General features: G+C 39.9%; 1 protein-coding gene across 3 annotated transcripts in view; it reads left to right on the top strand.

The window, feature by feature from the left end:
- The first annotated feature begins 43 nt into the window (after positions 1-43).
- Positions 44-18469, top strand: part of dyrk1b (dual-specificity tyrosine-(Y)-phosphorylation regulated kinase 1B) — a 59050-nt gene continuing 40624 nt past the window's right edge. The window contains exons 1-2 of one of the 3 annotated variants that reach the window (XM_077721812.1): positions 654-828; positions 16742-16863. The gene's annotated coding sequence lies outside the window, so the exon portion shown is untranslated. Of the gene's footprint in view, positions 829-16741; positions 16864-18469 lie in introns of those variants that run through there. The other 2 variants (XM_077721810.1, XM_077721811.1) reach the window with 2 other exon arrangements.

The following is an 18469-nucleotide window of genomic DNA, read 5'->3' as shown; positions in this document are numbered from 1 at the left end:
TTCCCGAAATCTCTATAATAGATGGACTCTTTTAATTCCCCCTGTTTGAGTGAGTTTAAGGTATTGAATGCGTGATCCCACTCAACGAAAAAAATGTTGGATTCCTGAGACTCGTAGGTTTGTTTTGGCAGCCATTTTGTAGGACATTTCTCTGGAATGCGCGGGACCGTGCTCGCTTGGCATCGGGAGTGCGCCCCCAATGCAGCCCCACTCATTCAACCACCGATATTAACATCACGAATAGGTTGGTCAGCCCACACAAGCGTTGACCGTGCCTGGAAAAATTACGCCGTTTTTTTCCACCTCAACCTTAGCTTCTCGGATTAAACTGACCCCAAAGGCTCATTATCTTGGCGTGTGGGGACTGTCTTCCACTTTCCATTCCAATGTCAGTCTTTTATTAGCTAGCGTGTCAGCTAATGGCTACCTAATGTTAGCCTTCCACTTGACCAAGAGAGTTATCGCACCAGGTGGTTCTCGCTAACGTCGCGGACATTTCAATCCTACGCGACCACCGAGTAGCCGGAAAAGAAGAGCACATTGCCGAAGTGACAGGAGCGTGGTTCGGGGTGTCAGCAGCTGAGGCGGCTGGCTGCCCACCTCCCCTCGGGCACGGCTAAATGAGTTTCGCCTGTTCTTAACCCCTTAACCAAGGCTCCATTCGATCGGCGAAGATTTCAGAATTAGCCGGAAATCAACATCATCCGGATTTATCGTTAGTGTTGCGGGATTTCTTTGGCGGAAGACGGGCGGCTGGGAGGGGGCTCTACTCTTGTGGGGTTCCGAACATGGCTGCTACGCGGAACTTGGTTCGACACACCGCCTGAGGTAAGAGTTAGTCGGTTTTTGTTTCTTCTTGCTCACGCGTTTTAATGAAACACGGACTGATCGCTTATTGGTGATCGAATATTGGCGCATGGGTTTTAACGATGACTTGGAGGCGGGGTGCTTAAGCAATTGGTAGCATCGAGTTAGTGGTCCCCATCAGCCGGCCTCTCGTCATTTCTTGTCACCGCTCATCACTCGGGGCATGTTCAGGGGAAATTGGCTGGCTGAGATGCAGCAGATTGCTTCGGACAATGGAACCTGTTCACGAGTCGGGATTAATAGTCGCATGTGACCACAGGAATATGACTAATGACTGTCACCCTCATTTCACGTCATGCAGTGTCCTCCAACATCTGTTTTTTTCCTCGAAGCCCCCCTAAAAGCGGTTAATCCTAGGAACTCTATAGGCTAACCATTGATCAAGATATAATCATAACTAGTTTACCCGTGTGTGTGACCACGCGTGCCCAAGTTTCAGTGGTAGTGATACCGCGACCTCCCTCAAGTTGTAAGCACGAACCAGGCGTGGAAAGGTTGCCGGTAGGACGCATCGGAGGATGGGATAAATAGTTTATTTTATCGGCCTCGTGGCCTGTAATATGGCAGGTTAGGTGTTGACAATGCAATTCAGGATTGATTCGGCATTCCGTTGTTGTTTTTTTAATGTGTCACGTATCAGCTCCACTGATCTACGACTGTCCTCTGTCGATCCGCAACATTTCATCTGCTATGGCAGCTAAATGCTAGTTTCTAGCTTAGCAACTGCATCATCTCCAGCCCCTACCCTGCCCTGGAGAACAGCCGGGAGATGCTTACTCCATATAGAGGAACAAAAATGTCCTCTTCCTGATGCTCATGTGCTTCTATTGAGAAAAAAAGTGCGTTTACTGTAGGATTGCTAACCCCCTGGGGGAAAATAAATAAGATCCGGCCAGCGCGGTAACCATCAACAGTAACTTTTTTTCATTATTTTTTAAATATATTCATATTTCCCCCCCGAACCTGAATTATTGATGTGCATATTTCATTAATATAAGCAGGTACAAAAGACAATTATCAACAATGTATTTTTAATAAGAAGTTTTAAAAAAATAGAATGGTATTGGTATCTCGTGCTTGATTTAAAACTATGATTTAAGCCTTAAGGTGTGGTTGTCATTTTTACTGTTCTTTTTTATTACTGGTGACGCGACTGGTTAGCGTGTCGGCCTCACAGCTCTGGCGTCCTGGGTTTAAGTCCAGGTTGGTCTACCTGTGTTGAATTTGCTTGTTCTCATGGGCCTGTGTGGGATTCCTCCCACATTCCAAAAACATGCATGGTAGGTTGATCAGACACTCTAAATTGCCCCGAGGTATGGGTGTGAGTGTGCATGATCGTTCGTCTCCTTGTGCCCTGCGATTGGCTGGCCACCGATTCAGGGTGTCCCCGCCTCTGGCCCGGAGACAGCTGGGATTGGCTCTTTTTTGTGCCTGCCAGAAATAAAAAGATATTGTGATTCATACAAATTGGAGAAGTCTTTAGACAATAGTGTAAATATATTCTTAACTAAATAGCTCTTTAACTCATTCACTGGCATTGACAATGATAGTTGGCCATCTGTTTGTTTGCTGCCTACCTCCCAGCTGAATTGGATTGGACGTCTAGCACCATCAATGGCAGCCCATGAGTTAAATAACTGTTTCATTTGTTTGGCATTACTAGATAATTTTAGTGGTAATAATTTATTGACCATATTTATTATATAGTAAACATGTTCTTCTTTTTGCACATTAAATAAAGTTAAATTAATATTAGAAAGAATACATTTTTAAAAAAAAATCATAGGAACTAACCCCCAGAGCAGCTTCAAATCAGCACTAAATATAAACTACTACTATTTATAAACATGACGTATGTAGGTAATATTTATTCAACCTGGTACAATAAGTTGAGAACAGCTTTTCATTTACAGTGAGATGAGATGAAGACTTAATTCGGTCTCACGCTAGTTGTGTCCAAACCACCGAACACAGCAATTTTTATGAGTATAGACACTCACCAGGCACTTTACATTGTTTTCAATTAAGTTAATCTAATTTAGAGAGAGGGCAGCCAGGTGGATTGAGTGGTTAGCTCGTTGGCCTCACAGCCCTGGGGTCCTCGGTTCAAATCCATATTTGTCCACCTATGTGGCGTTTGCATGTTTTCTCTGGGCCTACATGGGTTTTCCCCTGGGTACTCGGTTTCCTCCCACATTTCAAAGACATTCATGGTAGGCTGATTGGAACATAGTTACATAATCGAATGAGGAATCAATTTACTTTTCCACAGAAGTTTGAAATTTCAAATTTGAAAAACAAATGATACAATAGTTTATCATCCTTTTTTTTCTAGGCGTACTTTAGGCATACGTGTGTTGGCCTCAGAGCTCTGGGGTCCTCGGTCCAAATCCAGGTCATGTCCATCTCTGTGGAGTTTGCATGTTCTCTCCTGCGTGGGTTTCCTCCGGGTACCCCGCTTTCCTCCCACATTTCAAAGACATGAATGGTCGGCTGATTGGACACTCTAAATTGCCCCAGATATGGGTTTGAGTGTGCATGGTTGTCTGTCTCCTTGTGCCCTGCGATTGGTTGGCCACCGATTCAAGGTGTCACCCGCCTCTGGCCTGGAGTCAGCTGGGATAGACCCCCCGCAACCCTAATGAGGATAAAGCGGTTCAGAATATGAGATGGGGAGACTTTAGGCATACTGAGAAAAAAATCAAGAAAGAACTCAGTGACGAACGAGAAGAGGAGGGTCGTATCTTGACTCACTAATGGCGCGATGGTTCCTCTGCAAAACTGGCTGGCTTCTCCAGCACGCTAACCTTGCGCATTCATTCAGCCACTGCCATTGGGAGGCCAGCGAGGTGTTGGGAGATAATCGGAAACCAATTCCAACATTCATTCATTTTCTGAACCACTTAATCCTCATTAGGGTTTCAGGGGGTGCTGGTGCCTATCCCAGCTGACTTCGGGCCAGAGACAGGGAACACCCTGAATCTGGCCAGCGGATCGCAGGGCACAAGGAAACGGACAATCATTGACTCTCACATTCATACCTCGGGGCAATTAAGAGTGTCCAATCAACCTTACATGCATGTTTTTGAAATGTTTTCCCGGAGTAAACCCACAAGGGCCCAGGGAGAACATTCTAACCACTCAAGCCGCCATTCCTGTCACTCCAGCATGGCAATATAAAAAGAAAAATATCCGATACAGGTAGTGTATTGTTGTGTCGCTTGTGTTTGGCGACGTGATGCATTCGCGGGGGCATGGGGTGATCGGTACAGCGGCCATGACTATAAATAGGTATCAATGAGGCTATGCTGTGTGGATGTTCTGAGTAAGATGGGTAGCAAGTGAGCCTGTCTTTTCTGCTAAATCCCGAAAGAGGGCACTCATGAGCATCACTTTTAAATGCCACTGTTCAAAGAATCTGCACTTTTGCCTCCCTTGATCTTTTGTAAGTTGAACAGCTTTTCATAACTTACAACAGTATTTTGCATCTCAGAGTGTTTTATAACCTGAAAAAGATGTATGTAAAAACATTAATTAGTAGATGTAGCACTGTATATAAATGTATATATATTGGCTGGCCACCGATGGTTGGCTGGGATAGTGTCCAGAAACCCCTGCGACCCTTGTGAGTGAAGTGGTATGGAAAATTAATTAATATAGTATATTGTTTTTAAAAATGTTTATAGTCTATATAGCATGTAGAAATGTTTGACATTTTCTGGTCATCTTTTCATTCATTCCTTTTCTGATCTGCATTATCCTCACTATGGTTGCAGGGGGTGCTGGAGCCTGTCCCAGCTGATTTTTTTAACCCACTGATTGTTATTGAAAGTGATAGTCGAGCCAGAGGTGCTTTAAAAATGAACAATTTTTTTTGTGTACACTGAGGGTGGCCAAGTCCGGTTCTCGTGAGCACCTATCCAGTTTGTTTTCCATGTCTCCCTCCACCAACACACCTGAATCAAATAATCGGGATCGGTATGAAGCTTCTGTACTCTTGATCGTTTGATTCAGGTGTGATAGAGGAGGGAGATATGGAAAGCAGACTGGATAGGGGCTGTTGAGGACTGGACTCGGCCACCCCTGGTCAATACAGTAACATTAGCATACATCTTAGAAACTAAGGAAACAGGTGAACATTTTTTTTACTAGAGCTGTCCGGAGTAGCCGACGCCGCCGATGATGTAAGCATACTGTCGACGATTGATTTAAATGCATTTCACCATAAAGGGAACCGCGAATGCGTTTGCACAGCTAAAATGGAAAGGCTCAGGATACCAGCTTTTCGGGTGAGGAAGACGATAGCAGCACAATTAAATGCCAGTATATTAGGATCTTTGGCAGTTTTCCACCCATGTACTAAAGCGGCACCCGTGCATGCTGTAGCACGGGTCGGGAACCTTTTTGAAAAAGAGCCAAATGTAATTTTTTTAGTCATTTTACATCTTTTAAAGTACATAAGGTCTGAATTCTTTTGACAATGTTGTTACGCCGTTGCTAATCTATAAATATCAATGAGTATCAATGTGAGAATGGATGCAGAAGACTCATGAAAAATAAATCAATGCCACAGTGCCGACGTGACGTTCCTATTGGTGCGTTCGGGACTCGGCTCTCTCACTACCGGTTTCCATATTCTAGCTTAGCCATATGCACCCATCAAAAGAGCCACACGTGGCTACCGAGCCCTAGGTTCCTTACCTATGCTGTAGCAGCTGCCGATTCACTAACGAAGGATGGAGCAGGTCTGACCCACTTCAAGCCTAGGAGGCAACAGGAGGAACTTCAAGCTACTTGTTTTATTATAATGGTAAGATTCATTGTTTTTTTTTTTATCTTGGGCAGTGTAGTACAGCTTCAGCCTTTAAAGATGTCAACCGAATGACCACCAACCACACTCTAAATCAGGGTAGGCAAATAATTCCAAAAAGGGGTAGTGGGTGCAGGCTTTCGTTCCAACCCATAAGAGGAAACCTTTCCACCAATCTCATATCTGAGCTATACAATCAGTGGATTGCAGTCTCCCCGGGCCTGCGTGGGTTTCCTCCCACATTCCAAAAACATGCATGGTAGGCTGATTAAATACTCTAAATTGCCCCTAGGTATGGGTGTGAGTGTGCATAATTGTCAATCTCCTTGTGCCCTGCGATCGCCTGGCCACCGATTCAGGGTGTCCCCTACCTCTGGCCCAGAGTTAGCTGGGATAAACATAAAATTAAGATTTCAAAACATTACAATGAACTTTTAATATTTTTCATCAACGTTTTATTATTTATTTGGCATCTAATATATCACCCATTTTATTTATGGCCACTGCTTTTTACCTGTTTGGAATCAAGTTCCCCTTCGTCGGTGGTTGTTGACAGATGTTTTGAGAAAACTCGATCCAAAGACAATCGACTTTGACGACTTTTATTACTGTTTCTAAAATGCACCAGCCGCCTTCTCGTTGAATTCCTTGTGTTTTTCCGAGCGTTGCATTGACTTCTGCTCCGTTGAGAGTTCGTTTTGGTGCCCCTCGACCAACTCGTCAACGTCCTTACTGACAAGAAGCCCCATTGCCTGCCCCCGCGACCAAATTTTGCTCACTGTAAGTTTGTCAAAGGCACTCTTCCAAACCAAACTTAGAGCCCATAATGACAACCAGCGGTGACTTGATTTATCATTTAATGGACAAACTTTTAATTCATTAATTTTCCCCTTCAGCCTCAATAAGGTTGCGGGGGTGCTGGATCCTATGCCAGCTAACTATGGGTACCAGGCAGGGGACACTATGAATTGTTGGCCAGCCAATCACAGGAACAAATCTTTAATGTTCATCTTCTATTTGTGACAAACTCATTTAAATTCACAACAGAATGATGAAAAGAGCCAGATGATTAGACACCTATCATCGTCAGTGGCACTGAAAGAGTTCACTTATTGGCCGTCAAAGGGACTGAAATGTTAAAAATTCAATGCCAGCTAGTGCATTTAAACTGCATTTGATGTCTTACACTAGAAATTACAGTAAACATGTTGACAGTTTATTTGATTCATTTTCTGAACCGCTTGATCCTCACTAGGGTGGCAGGGGGTACTATCCCAGCTGACTTTGGGCCAGAGGCGGGGCATGAGGAGACGGACAATCATTCACACTCACACTCATACCTAAGGGAATATTTGAGTGTCCAATCAGCCTACCATGCACGTTTTTGGAATGTGGGAGGAAACCGAAGTACCCAGAGGAAACCAATGTAGGCCTGGCGAGAACATGCAAACTCCACACAGGTGGACTGACCTGGATTTGAACATTTGAACCCAGGACCCATAGCTGTGAGGCCGACGCGCTAACGCAGGGGTCTGGAACCTTTTTGAAAGAGAGAGCCATAAACAAATCCCATTTCCAAACGTTCTTCCTTACGAGCCATACTCACAATTTAAAAGTCAAAATACATGAAATGTTGACATTTTCTTTTATCACTTTTAAAGTACAAAAAGTCTCTGAATTCCTTTGACAACATTGTTACGCTGTTGCTAATCAATGAATATCAATGAGTTCAATGAGTGTCAATGAAATCAGTGACACAGTTCCGACATGATGTTCCTATTGGTGCGTTCGGGGCTTGGCTCTCACCACTGGTTTCCATATTTTAGCTAAGAGCCATATGCACCCATCCATGGCCGGTCTACATGCCGAAAGACATTTAGCCGACTGACATCTGGTTGACAGCCAACTCACCGAAAGACCATCTAGCCGAACGTAGAATTAGCCAAACGATTATTTGGCCGACCGACTATCTAGTCGATGAACATTTAGCCGACGCGCTCGCCCCGCCCCCGGTCGTGTGTGTGCACAAGTTTTTCAACCTCGGCCCGCGGGCCATATACGGCTCGTTACTGACAACAACATTCATCTTTAATAACAAGTTACAGATAACAACATACATATAGAATAACAAGTTACAGATAACAACATTCATTTAGAATAGCAAGTTAAAGATACCATTCATTTAGAATAATACGTTACAGATAACAACATTCATTTTTAATAAGAAGAGCATTTACTCACGGCCAAAGTAATCATAACTGTAAAAAGGTAATTATAACAGTAGATACTGTAATTTACGCCAGCATAGAAAACATTGAGATTAATCTTTGAAGTAAGGTTCTCACCAAATCATTTTGAATATATATTTCCTAAAATAATGGGAAAAATAAATACATATAATATATGATTCAGATATTTCTTAGGCCAGCAGAGAAGGCTTTGAAGGCCCGGATGGCACACCACTGCAATACACATAAGTTTGTGTGATGTAAACATCTTACGTTAGGTCATTCTGACTTTTTAAAATGGAATTGGGTGGGTTTTACGTTGTGTTTGGGCAAGAGACTCTCTCTGACCTGACAACCCTGAGGAAAAGTGGTAATTTGTTAGAGCTACTCTCCTTTGGAGCTTAATACCACATTTTGTTATAGGTTATCTAGAGTCTTCAACCTTAAAAAACTTTTGCTTCTGATGATAATCCATGCTTTGACATGATTTCTGATTTGCATTACACTTAACAGTGGAAGCTTTTAGGTCAAACTAAATTTTTTCTGTGGCACAGGTGAAGCAGGGTGAAACTGTTGCTATGACATAATTTTAAAAGGTGATTGGAATATTTTTTAAACTCGTGAATTAGCTATCATAGTGTGGCAAAATAACCACCGGTTATATTAATATAAAAACCAAATAAAGCTCCCGAATCGCAATTGGATACACATGGCAGTATATGACTTATAATTAAAAATAAATGTTTGGTGTTTTGCAAACAATGTGTTCAACATATGGATAATTGAATGGATGTAGTCTTCCACTGCCTTCTTTTTCGTAATGTCGTGTTTTCCTTCTTTGTAACTAATCCCTTTTTCAGACCATCCTGTCTTCTTAGCTGGCATGACTGTATTTGCGTTTCCATTGGCAAAGGCAAGCATAATGAGTATTGTAATATGTCCTGGGGCTGGATAATCAGGGTTTCAGGTGACATCATGTTAACGACATGTCAGCCATATTTATGACCTCAGATTGCTCAATGGTTGAGCTGATTCATTATCGCTGTTTTCTTTTGATGTAAGAGGATGGCACACGGTCTACTTGCCGAAAGATATTTAGCCGGCTGACGTCTGGCCGAAGGCCAACTCGCCGAAGGGGCATCCGGCCGAACGTAGAATTAGCCGAACGACTAATTGGTCGACCGACTATCTAGCTGAAGGACATTTTGTCGACACGCTCGCCCCTCCCCCGGTCGTCTGTGTACAAGTTTTCAACCTCGGCCCGCGGGCCATATACGGCCCGTTACTGATGACAACATTCATTTAGAATAATAACTTACAGATAACAACATTCATTTAGAATAACAAGTTACACATAACAACATTAATTTAGAATAACAAGTTACACATAACAACATTCATTTAGAATAACAAGTTACACATAACAACTTTCATTTAGAATAACAAGTTACTGATAACAACATTCATTTAGAATAACAAGGGCATTTATTCACAGCCAAACAAAGTAGTCATACCAGTAATTACTATAATGACAGAAGAAAAAAAGTAGTTATACCAGTAGATACTGTAATAATTTACACCGGCATAGAAAACATTGAGATTGATCTTTGTATTAAGGTTCTCGGCAAATCATTTTCAATATATATTTTCTAAAATAATGAGAAATTATTTAAAATTAAAATACATATGCCCCTTCGGCGAGTTGGCCTTCGGCCAGATGTCAGTCGGCTAAATGTCTTTCGGCATGTAGACCGGCCAAGGTATGAGGATATATAAAGAGTTGTAAACGACATCACACATCATACCTAATTGCACAGTGTATGCTTAGCTGTTGATTTTTTTAATTGTTCCCTTTTGTCAATGCCAGTGTGTCATGTATTAAGAAAGTACATCCAGGAAGCCATAGTTAACCATTGTTGTTCTTTGTTTGCTTCTTATGAAGACATAATGAATTAGAGAAAAATCCCGTAATTGATCTAATGGTCAATTGCTTTAAAAATATCTGCTGAATAAAATATTTGTTGGTTTTTATGAAACTCCATTGCAATCAAACATAGAATTACACCGCTAAAACACTTTAACCACGGCACACCTACAGTTGTGGTCAAAAGTTTACATACACTTGTGAAGAATATAATGTTGTGGCTCCTTTGACTTTCCAGTTATTACTACAACTCTGATTTTTCTCTGATCGAGTTATTGGAACAGATACTACTTTGTCACAAAAATAATTCATGAAGTTTGGTTCTTTTATGACTTTATTAACAAAAAAAGTGATCAAATCTGCAGGGTCAAAAATATACATAAAGCGACACGAATTAGCAATTTTGGTCACTTAGAAAATTTTGTCTGTGAAATGAGCTTCATGGCATGGCCTCTTAACTTCTTGTGAGTGATTATGAGTGAGTACAGCTGGTGACCTCTCTGAGGCGATTTAAATAGGGCTCATTGGATGCAAACACCCACAAACGCTACAATGGGAAAGTCAAAGGAGCTCAGCATGGATCTGAAAATGCAAATGCTTGACCTGAACAAGTCAGGAAAGTAACTTGGAGGCATTTCAAAGCAGCTGCAGGTCCCAAGAGCAACAGTGCAAACAATTATTGGTAAGCATAAAGTGCATGGCACTGCTTTGTCACTGCCACGATCAGGAAGAAAATGCAAGCTATCACCTGCTGCTGAGAGAAAATTGGTCAGGAGGGTGAAGATTCAACCGAGAATCACCAAAAAGCAGCTCTGCCAAGAATTAGAAGCTGCTGGAGCACAGGTGTCAGTGTCCACAGTCAAGCGTTTTTGCATCTCCATGGACTGAGAGGCTGCCGTGCAACAAGAAAGCCCTTGCTCCAAAAGCTGCACCTTATGGCTCAACTAAAGTTTGCTGCTGATCACATGGACAAAGATAAGACCTTCTGGAGGAAAGTTCTGTGGTCAGACAAAACTAAAATCGAGCTGCTTACCGTCAAGCATGGCGGTGGTAGTATTATGCTGTAGGGCTGTTTTGCTGCCAATTGAACTGGTGCTTTACAGAGACCAAATGGGATAATGAAGAAGGAGGATTACCTTCAAATTCTTCAAGATAACCTAAAGTCATCAGCCTGAAGATTGAGTCAATTGGGTGTTCCAACAGGACAATGACCCCAAACACATCAAAAGTGGTAATGGAATGGCCAAATCAGGCAAGAATTAAGGTTTTCGAATGGCCTTCCCAATGTCCTGACTTAAACCCCATTGAGAACTTGTGGACAATGCTGAAAAAACAAGTCCATGTCAGAAAGCCATCAAATTTAACTGAACTGCAACAATTCTGTCACTAAAATTGCTAATTTGTGTCGCTTTATGTATATTTTTGACCGTGCAGATTTGTTCACTTTTTTGTTAATAAAGTCATAAGAGAACCAAACTTCATGAATTATTTTTGTGACAAAGAAGTATCTTTTCCAATCATCCTATCAGGGAAAAATCAGAGTTGTAGAAATAAGTGGAAACATAAGAGAGCCATGACATTATGTTCTTCACAGGTGTATGCAAACTTTTGACCACAACTGTTTATTTTGACTTATTCTAATGCATGATTCCGGAAAAATACTGAAAAGAAAATGAGTGTAGTGCCTCTATAAACAAATGTTCTATACAGAGAGATGCCTGCCCTTATCATCACCTCTCTGGAATATTCTCAAAATGTTGTCTGGAACATTTTAATTTTGGCCACCGACATCGGTTCAAGCAGCATAGGAAAGATTGCCACTCCGTGGTGGTGTGATAGTGAATGGTCGTCTGTCTATATGTGCTCTATGACTGACTGGTGACAAGTCTTGGGTCAGTTCGTCATGACCAAAAGAGCAAGATCCCAGATGAAAGCAGACTATCCCTTAGAGATAAGGTGAGAACTTCAGTCCTCCGGGAGGAGTTCCAAGTAGAATCGCTGATCCTCTGGAATAAAGGGAGCCAGATGAGTTGGCTCGGCCATCTGATTAGGTTGTCTCCTAGACGCCTCCTTGGTGTCTGTTCCCAATACGTCCCACAGAGCCACTTCGTCCCCTCCGAAAAGAGCTGGATGAAGTGGTTGGGAAGAGGAAAGTCTGGGGATTCCTGCTGAAGCTGCTGCCCCCGTGACCCCACCACGAAAAAGCACAAGAACATCAAGAGATTTTTATTGTATTTTCTGTTTTTTAAATAATTTCAAGCAACAAAGCATGGACAGCTGTTTTTCCCCCTTTTTGATTGAATGTAAGGACTTGGCTCTTAGTTACTAGATATACAATACTGTAGTCGTGAGTTTTATTACCGATCCCGTGAAAATCACTCTCCAAATGCCATATTAGACTGGCCTGAGGGCAGGTTATTTCTTTCTTCTTTGGTATACTGCAAGAAAATTGTCACAGATGGTGACCGTTGTGAAGTGTCCCCCTTTCCACCTTTCACTACGCATTCAGCTCACCAATTCTTTACTTATGATGCTTTTCCACTGTCAAAAGAAGTACTATGTACTACAATTGAAAAAAGCCATTATTGTCATTGGTTGCTGCAAATACAATGGGATTTAAGTGCAACGCTGAGCTTGAGTTAAATAAAGGAAACAAACTGAATTGCTAAAACAAAATGGTCTAAAAACCGGTAAAAATATATGAATTAGACACAAAGATTAATTTTCACCATTACGTGATGTCGTCGCTACAGGAACCAACTGGTCACCATTCATTGAAAAAAATTCACACTAATTTTGTCACCGTCTTATGTGGAATTTTACATGAAGTTTTGGTAATTGTATGAAAATGCGCTTGCATGGGCTTTGAAAAGAGGACATGATTACACTGGTTGTGTTCTACGATCTTTAATACCACCTCCTTATATCCATTGAAAATTATACAAGTACACCAATATTGAATGTAATATGTATGCAAATGCATGTATTAAAAATGAGAAAATTGATTTATCAAGACATAAATATAAATTTGAAAGACATTTTCCAATGGAGTGAAATTGCCTTTGGCAGCTTAGTATATGTACGTACACACGCACGGAATGACACAACTTAACAATTTAAAATGATGTTCCGCACATTCAGAAAACTCAAGAAACTACTCCTTGGCAAACGAGAGTTGAAGGTACACAAATCAGGAACTCAATGCCAGCCACAGCTGATCAGCCAGAAGGAGTGTCTAAGAAGGGGGTTTTGGTCAGATGGTCGTGCTCACACCCTGTGGGTGGCTGCTAAGTTAAGTAGGACAGCTCTGACGTGCTCTTAGAGCACCATGTCTTCGGACAGTTCGTCGAACAGACAATTCATCGCCAGATTTGCTCGCTCTCAAAATTATAATCATCAGAGAGAGTTTATTGTTGAAAGCGATCAACCAGGTAATCTCTCGCTCTCAAAGTTATGATCATGAGAGAGATCGAGTTTGTCATTGCATTGACAATGTCGAAGCATTAATATCTAAATATCTAATATCAAAATTAGCAATAAATTGCGTATTATTGGCGTGTGTATTTGTTTTCCAATTTATGTGTTCCTGGGTGACAGGAACGAAACGTCCCATTCTCGTGTGTGTATAGACAAATTTGGTCTCACATTTCTTCACAGTCAGTCCAAAAGAAATTAGGCCTATATTGACAAAGGTAAAAAACATTGACTCAATGAAATTTAAATGTTAAATTAGCTTTCAAAATATAAAATATCATACCTGTCAACAACGGCCAGTTGCTCCCCTTATAAATGATTGCACTTTCCCTTATTTTGCGTTGATAAACCTTACAAACACAACGTGGTACCTGTTTACTCAATACAAAACGGACTATGTAGAATGAAAACAAAGGTAACGGTGTAAAAAGGTGTTTTATTGCCCAAATCACCAACAAACAATTCTTTCCCCACAAAATTTAGTGTTGCTTAATTATTATAAGTAGCAGTGCAAGATTTCGCAGACTTAATCTGGTCTAATGATGGTTTTACGCCGTAACAGAAACTGTCCCAATTTAGTTTAACTTGCAACAAAGATGTCAGAGTATTGAGGATTTGTTCATGCTGTGTTTGTAAAGTCCTGAAACTTTTAAAATCCTCCATTAGCTTTGAGCCGTTCTTAAAAAAATAAAAAATATCCATCAGCAAGTCATCCACATTGAATGGCAGTGTCTTCCGTCCACTTTTTATATGGCGAATCCATCCAATGCGAAACACATCCTCATTACTTTCCATGATTCTTGAGGAACAGAGTTTTTTCTTTCCAACCATAGTGTTATAATTGTCAGTAGAAAATCCCAAAACGTTTGTCTATAGAATGTATTTTTCTTGAAACAGTTCATCTATAACAGCAAAGATTACTGACGCTTTATCTGATAGCAACTCTGGGAAATCAAGGAGTCAGGTTTGTGTGTAATCCCCTTCCAAAAAGTGAGCCAATATAACCAGCCTGTTTTTGGTGCTACGGTCATTACTTTCGTCAATCATGAGGGGAAAAGGCTGAGTTCTGCAGTGTTCAATGACAAGGCGTGTGTAATCGCATGCCAGGCTTTATGACAAGCCAATTCCTAAAAAATACAGCCCTTCGTGTTATGATAAGTTCAACCAAATAAATATCGGCATAGTCATATTATTTGATATAAAAATCTCTATATATCACCAAAAATATTAACATTAAACATAAAAATAAGAATTTTACTTTAATGAAAAGGAAAAAAATGAATTAAATGATAAGATAATGCCATGAATGAGATCAAGAAATTAGGATACACAAGCAGAGGGGCCCTGTCCCACCTAATTAGGCGTCAAAGCCTCTTCACTTTCGAAGTAGCTGTGGCGGAAGTTTTTCATGGTGTCTCTACTTTAAATAAACAAAGTAACTTTTGTCTAAAAGTGTCACATGTACCAAAAGAAAGAGCCCAAAGTCGCTTTCTTACCTTAAAAATGTGACTCCTAGTTAGAAAAAATGATTTTTTTTTGGAAAACTGGGGCCCAAATTAAAAAATCGAGCACAGGAACATCCTAGAGCCGTACCTTGGCATTTTTTGTTCAAATCAATCTGTATGCTGCAAATAAAAAATAAAAAAATCTCGTGAGGTGAAGAGGTCCAGGGTTTAGCGGCTGGTCTCCTCGCCCGGTTGCTGTGCTGCACATTCCAGCAACCATTATTCTCCCCAAAGCGCCGCCGCTTTCCTTGGCATGTGCTGTTGTTCACTGCCAGAAGCTTGCATCTTCCGAGGTACGAAACTGCGAAACTTACTATTATTTAATTTATAATATCAACTGTCATCAAATGTTTTTTCTTCTCACTACCCTTCACTGCACTGGCTCGCTTTGGACCCATTGTTTTTTCAGAGTAATGCTGTTCTCATAAACAGCCTCTCAGGAGCTGTTTTCTATGCTCCCAACTCAAATTTGTCTTGTATCTCTTGGCAAAAATTTGCTCTAAATTTCCCTCGTATCTCAAATTTCTCGTTGGTCCACCTGTGTGGAATTTGCAGGTTTTCTCCAGGTACTCCGGTTTCCTCCTGCATTCCAAAAACATGCATGGTAGGCGAACTAAACACGCAAAATTACTACTTGTGCCCTGCGATCGGCTGGCCACCGGTTCAGGGTGTCCCCTCTTCTAGCCCGAATTCAACTGAGATTTGGCTGCAGCCCCTCTGTAATCCCTGTGAGGATAAAGCATTTTTTTACGTGTGCCCTATGTGTGTGTGTGAAAATATGTGCCGCGTTGCCTTTGTACGGTTTATATCACTTAACGTATTTTCATGACTATATGGCGTACCACATTTAAAGGCGCAGTGTCAGTATTGAGTGCTATTTCTGTATATGACACACACAAGATGCATCGCTTTTAAAGGCGCACCGCTCCGCATTACACTGGTCTACCGCACCACATTATAAGGGTCTACAGTAGAGGCTGGGGTTACGTTATGCATAATGCTAGATGGTGCTGCGCTAAAGGGAATGTCAACAAAACAGTCAGATAGGTCAGCCAAACTTAATTAATAGATTACAAATCAGCTTTCTGACAACTCCATTCACTCCCAACGTAAATAAACAACATTTTTTTCTCTGAGGTTAAGGTATTAGTATTTTTGTGACACAGCAATAGTATGATAACTCATGTTGAACAGGTGGGCATCTCACCAAAGTCGTCTTTAATCAACTCAGTAATTTCTGCCTTCTCAGACCACAGTTGAAACTTCCACTGGGAACGATGCCGAACATGGAACTAATGTGCTAGGTCGAGCTCAACCGAAATGCAACGGCGTTTTATATATTTCAGCATTAACCGCGCACCGGAAATTGAGTCAGCGGCTGCTTGCTCTCTCTCTCTCTCTCTCTCTCTCTCTCTCTCTCTCTCTCTCTCTCTCTCTCTCTCTCTCTCTCTCTCTCTCTCTCTATCTATCTATCTATCTATCTATCTATCTCTCTATATCACGTAAACCAGGATAGAGATAGAGATAGAGATAGAGATAGAGATAGAGACAGAGACAGAGACAGAGACAGAGACAGAGACAGAGATAGAGATACATGTATATATGTATATATGTCATATAAAACATCACACTGAACTCGCATGACCATGTAGCAGAATGTTTACGCATAGGTTAGGTACAAACCACCTCAAACAACTTTGCGACTGCATCCGAAGGAAAAACCCCTGAGGCCTTTCACTCAGCCTATATTTGATTTAATTATGTCTGTGTCATACCTTCTTGATTTTGTTTTTGTCTCTCTGGCACCGCCAAGTGCTGAGAAAGAGGATGATACATCCGGGTGTGAAGTGCTCCTCCACTATGCTCTGAAAGCCTGCAGTAGCAGCATGGTAATTGCGCTCCTCTTTCTTTCCTCTGCATCGTGTTTACCTAGCAACAAGCATCACCCGCTGCTGGCCTACCCATTGGTCATTCGAAAACGCACTGGGGACCAATGGCAGAGCTGTTGCCATGCTACAGCGTATAGTTGCCGGGTGGAAATTTGCTGCAAGGCACGTGAGTGTCAGTCTGCTTGCTTCCTCACACTGCTGGTGTAATCTCTGCCGTCTGATCGTTAGTACAGCTGAATGTGATTTGGAGGAAGACACTCAGTATTTAAAGAAGGAAAAGATACATGTTTTTTTTATTTATATATTCTAGATTGGTCGAGTTGCAATAGTATTCAGTATCATCATAGAGCCCTCCTCTTCCCAGAAATATATAAATATATATATATATATATATATATATATATATATATATATATATATATATATATATATATATATATATATATATATATATATATATATATATATATATATATATATATATATATATATATATATATATATATATATATATATATATATATATATATATATATATATATATATATATATATATATATATATATATATATATATATATATATATATATATATATATATATATATATATATATATATATTATTATTTTTTTTAAATCATTAAGCTGACTTGCTAGGCAATATTAAGACTATTTTCTCTTGTATCATATATATCGTGGATATACTTTTACATTACTTGAATTCTACTTGCCTTTTAAAAACATTAAGACCATTGTCTCCAGTATTCTAAATACATTTTATTGATTTTTCTTTTTCATTTCCATAATTCTAATGATATATTTGATTAATTTGCCATCCAGTCCTAGTAATGCTTTATGAAAAAACTCATGTAGTAGTAATTTTGTAGCCTATTTTGACAACATAACTGATGTTAAATTGTAAATAGTTGAAACAGTACACATCATTTAGCTAACAAATCAATCATCAATGATTATTGGATTTGATATTTCAAAGTGTTATGTATCTGAAATTGAAAAAAAAAAACAGAATTGCAGTATCGCTAAATAAATTCTCTAGTATATAGTTTTAAATTTATATTTTTTTTTTCTAGATTTCTAAACAGTAAGGATTTTAACGCAAATGTTGATCTCTTTATGTCAATGCTACAGCAAATATTTGTGAATGTTTTTTTTTTTATTGATTACAAATAGTCTGCTTTCAGGAAGAATTGTGATTGTTTGAATATTTACTGTTGAGTAAATATACTTTCTAGGATTTTGACCATTTTTAGTTTTAAAAGTTTCTAAATGATTCATCGATGATTAAAATGTATTATTTGACAATTAATCAAATATCGTATTTTCTCGCATATTGACCGCCTCCGCGTATAAGCCGTACCCTTCAAATTGCCTTAAAAAATTGGAATTTTACGATTTCTCTCGTTTAAAATGCCCCTGTTCACAATTTTCACCTCCATATTCATTGTTTTAATACGGAGTACAAATGTGTTACTACTACTGCCTCTGGCCAGTCAGGGCACATTTAACTTCTGGCTAAAGGTAAGATGGCGGCGCCCTGAGCGAGCAAAGGCAGGCACAAGCAGTAAGTGAGTTTTTTCATGTTTTATGCAAGATACGGTTGATTTTTTTCTTGAATTTCATTGACATACCTCAAAAAAAAAAAAAAAAAAATATATATATATATATATATATATATATATATATATATATATATATATATATATATATATATATATATATATATATATATATATATATATATATATATATATA

The sequence above is a fragment of the Stigmatopora nigra genome, chromosome 7, assembly GCF_051989575.1.
Source record: "Stigmatopora nigra isolate UIUO_SnigA chromosome 7, RoL_Snig_1.1, whole genome shotgun sequence".
In the NCBI taxonomy this organism is placed as follows: Eukaryota; Metazoa; Chordata; class Actinopteri; order Syngnathiformes; family Syngnathidae; genus Stigmatopora; species Stigmatopora nigra.
Note: the sequence above shows the minus strand (reverse complement) of the source record. Positions and strands in the feature narration are given on the sequence as shown.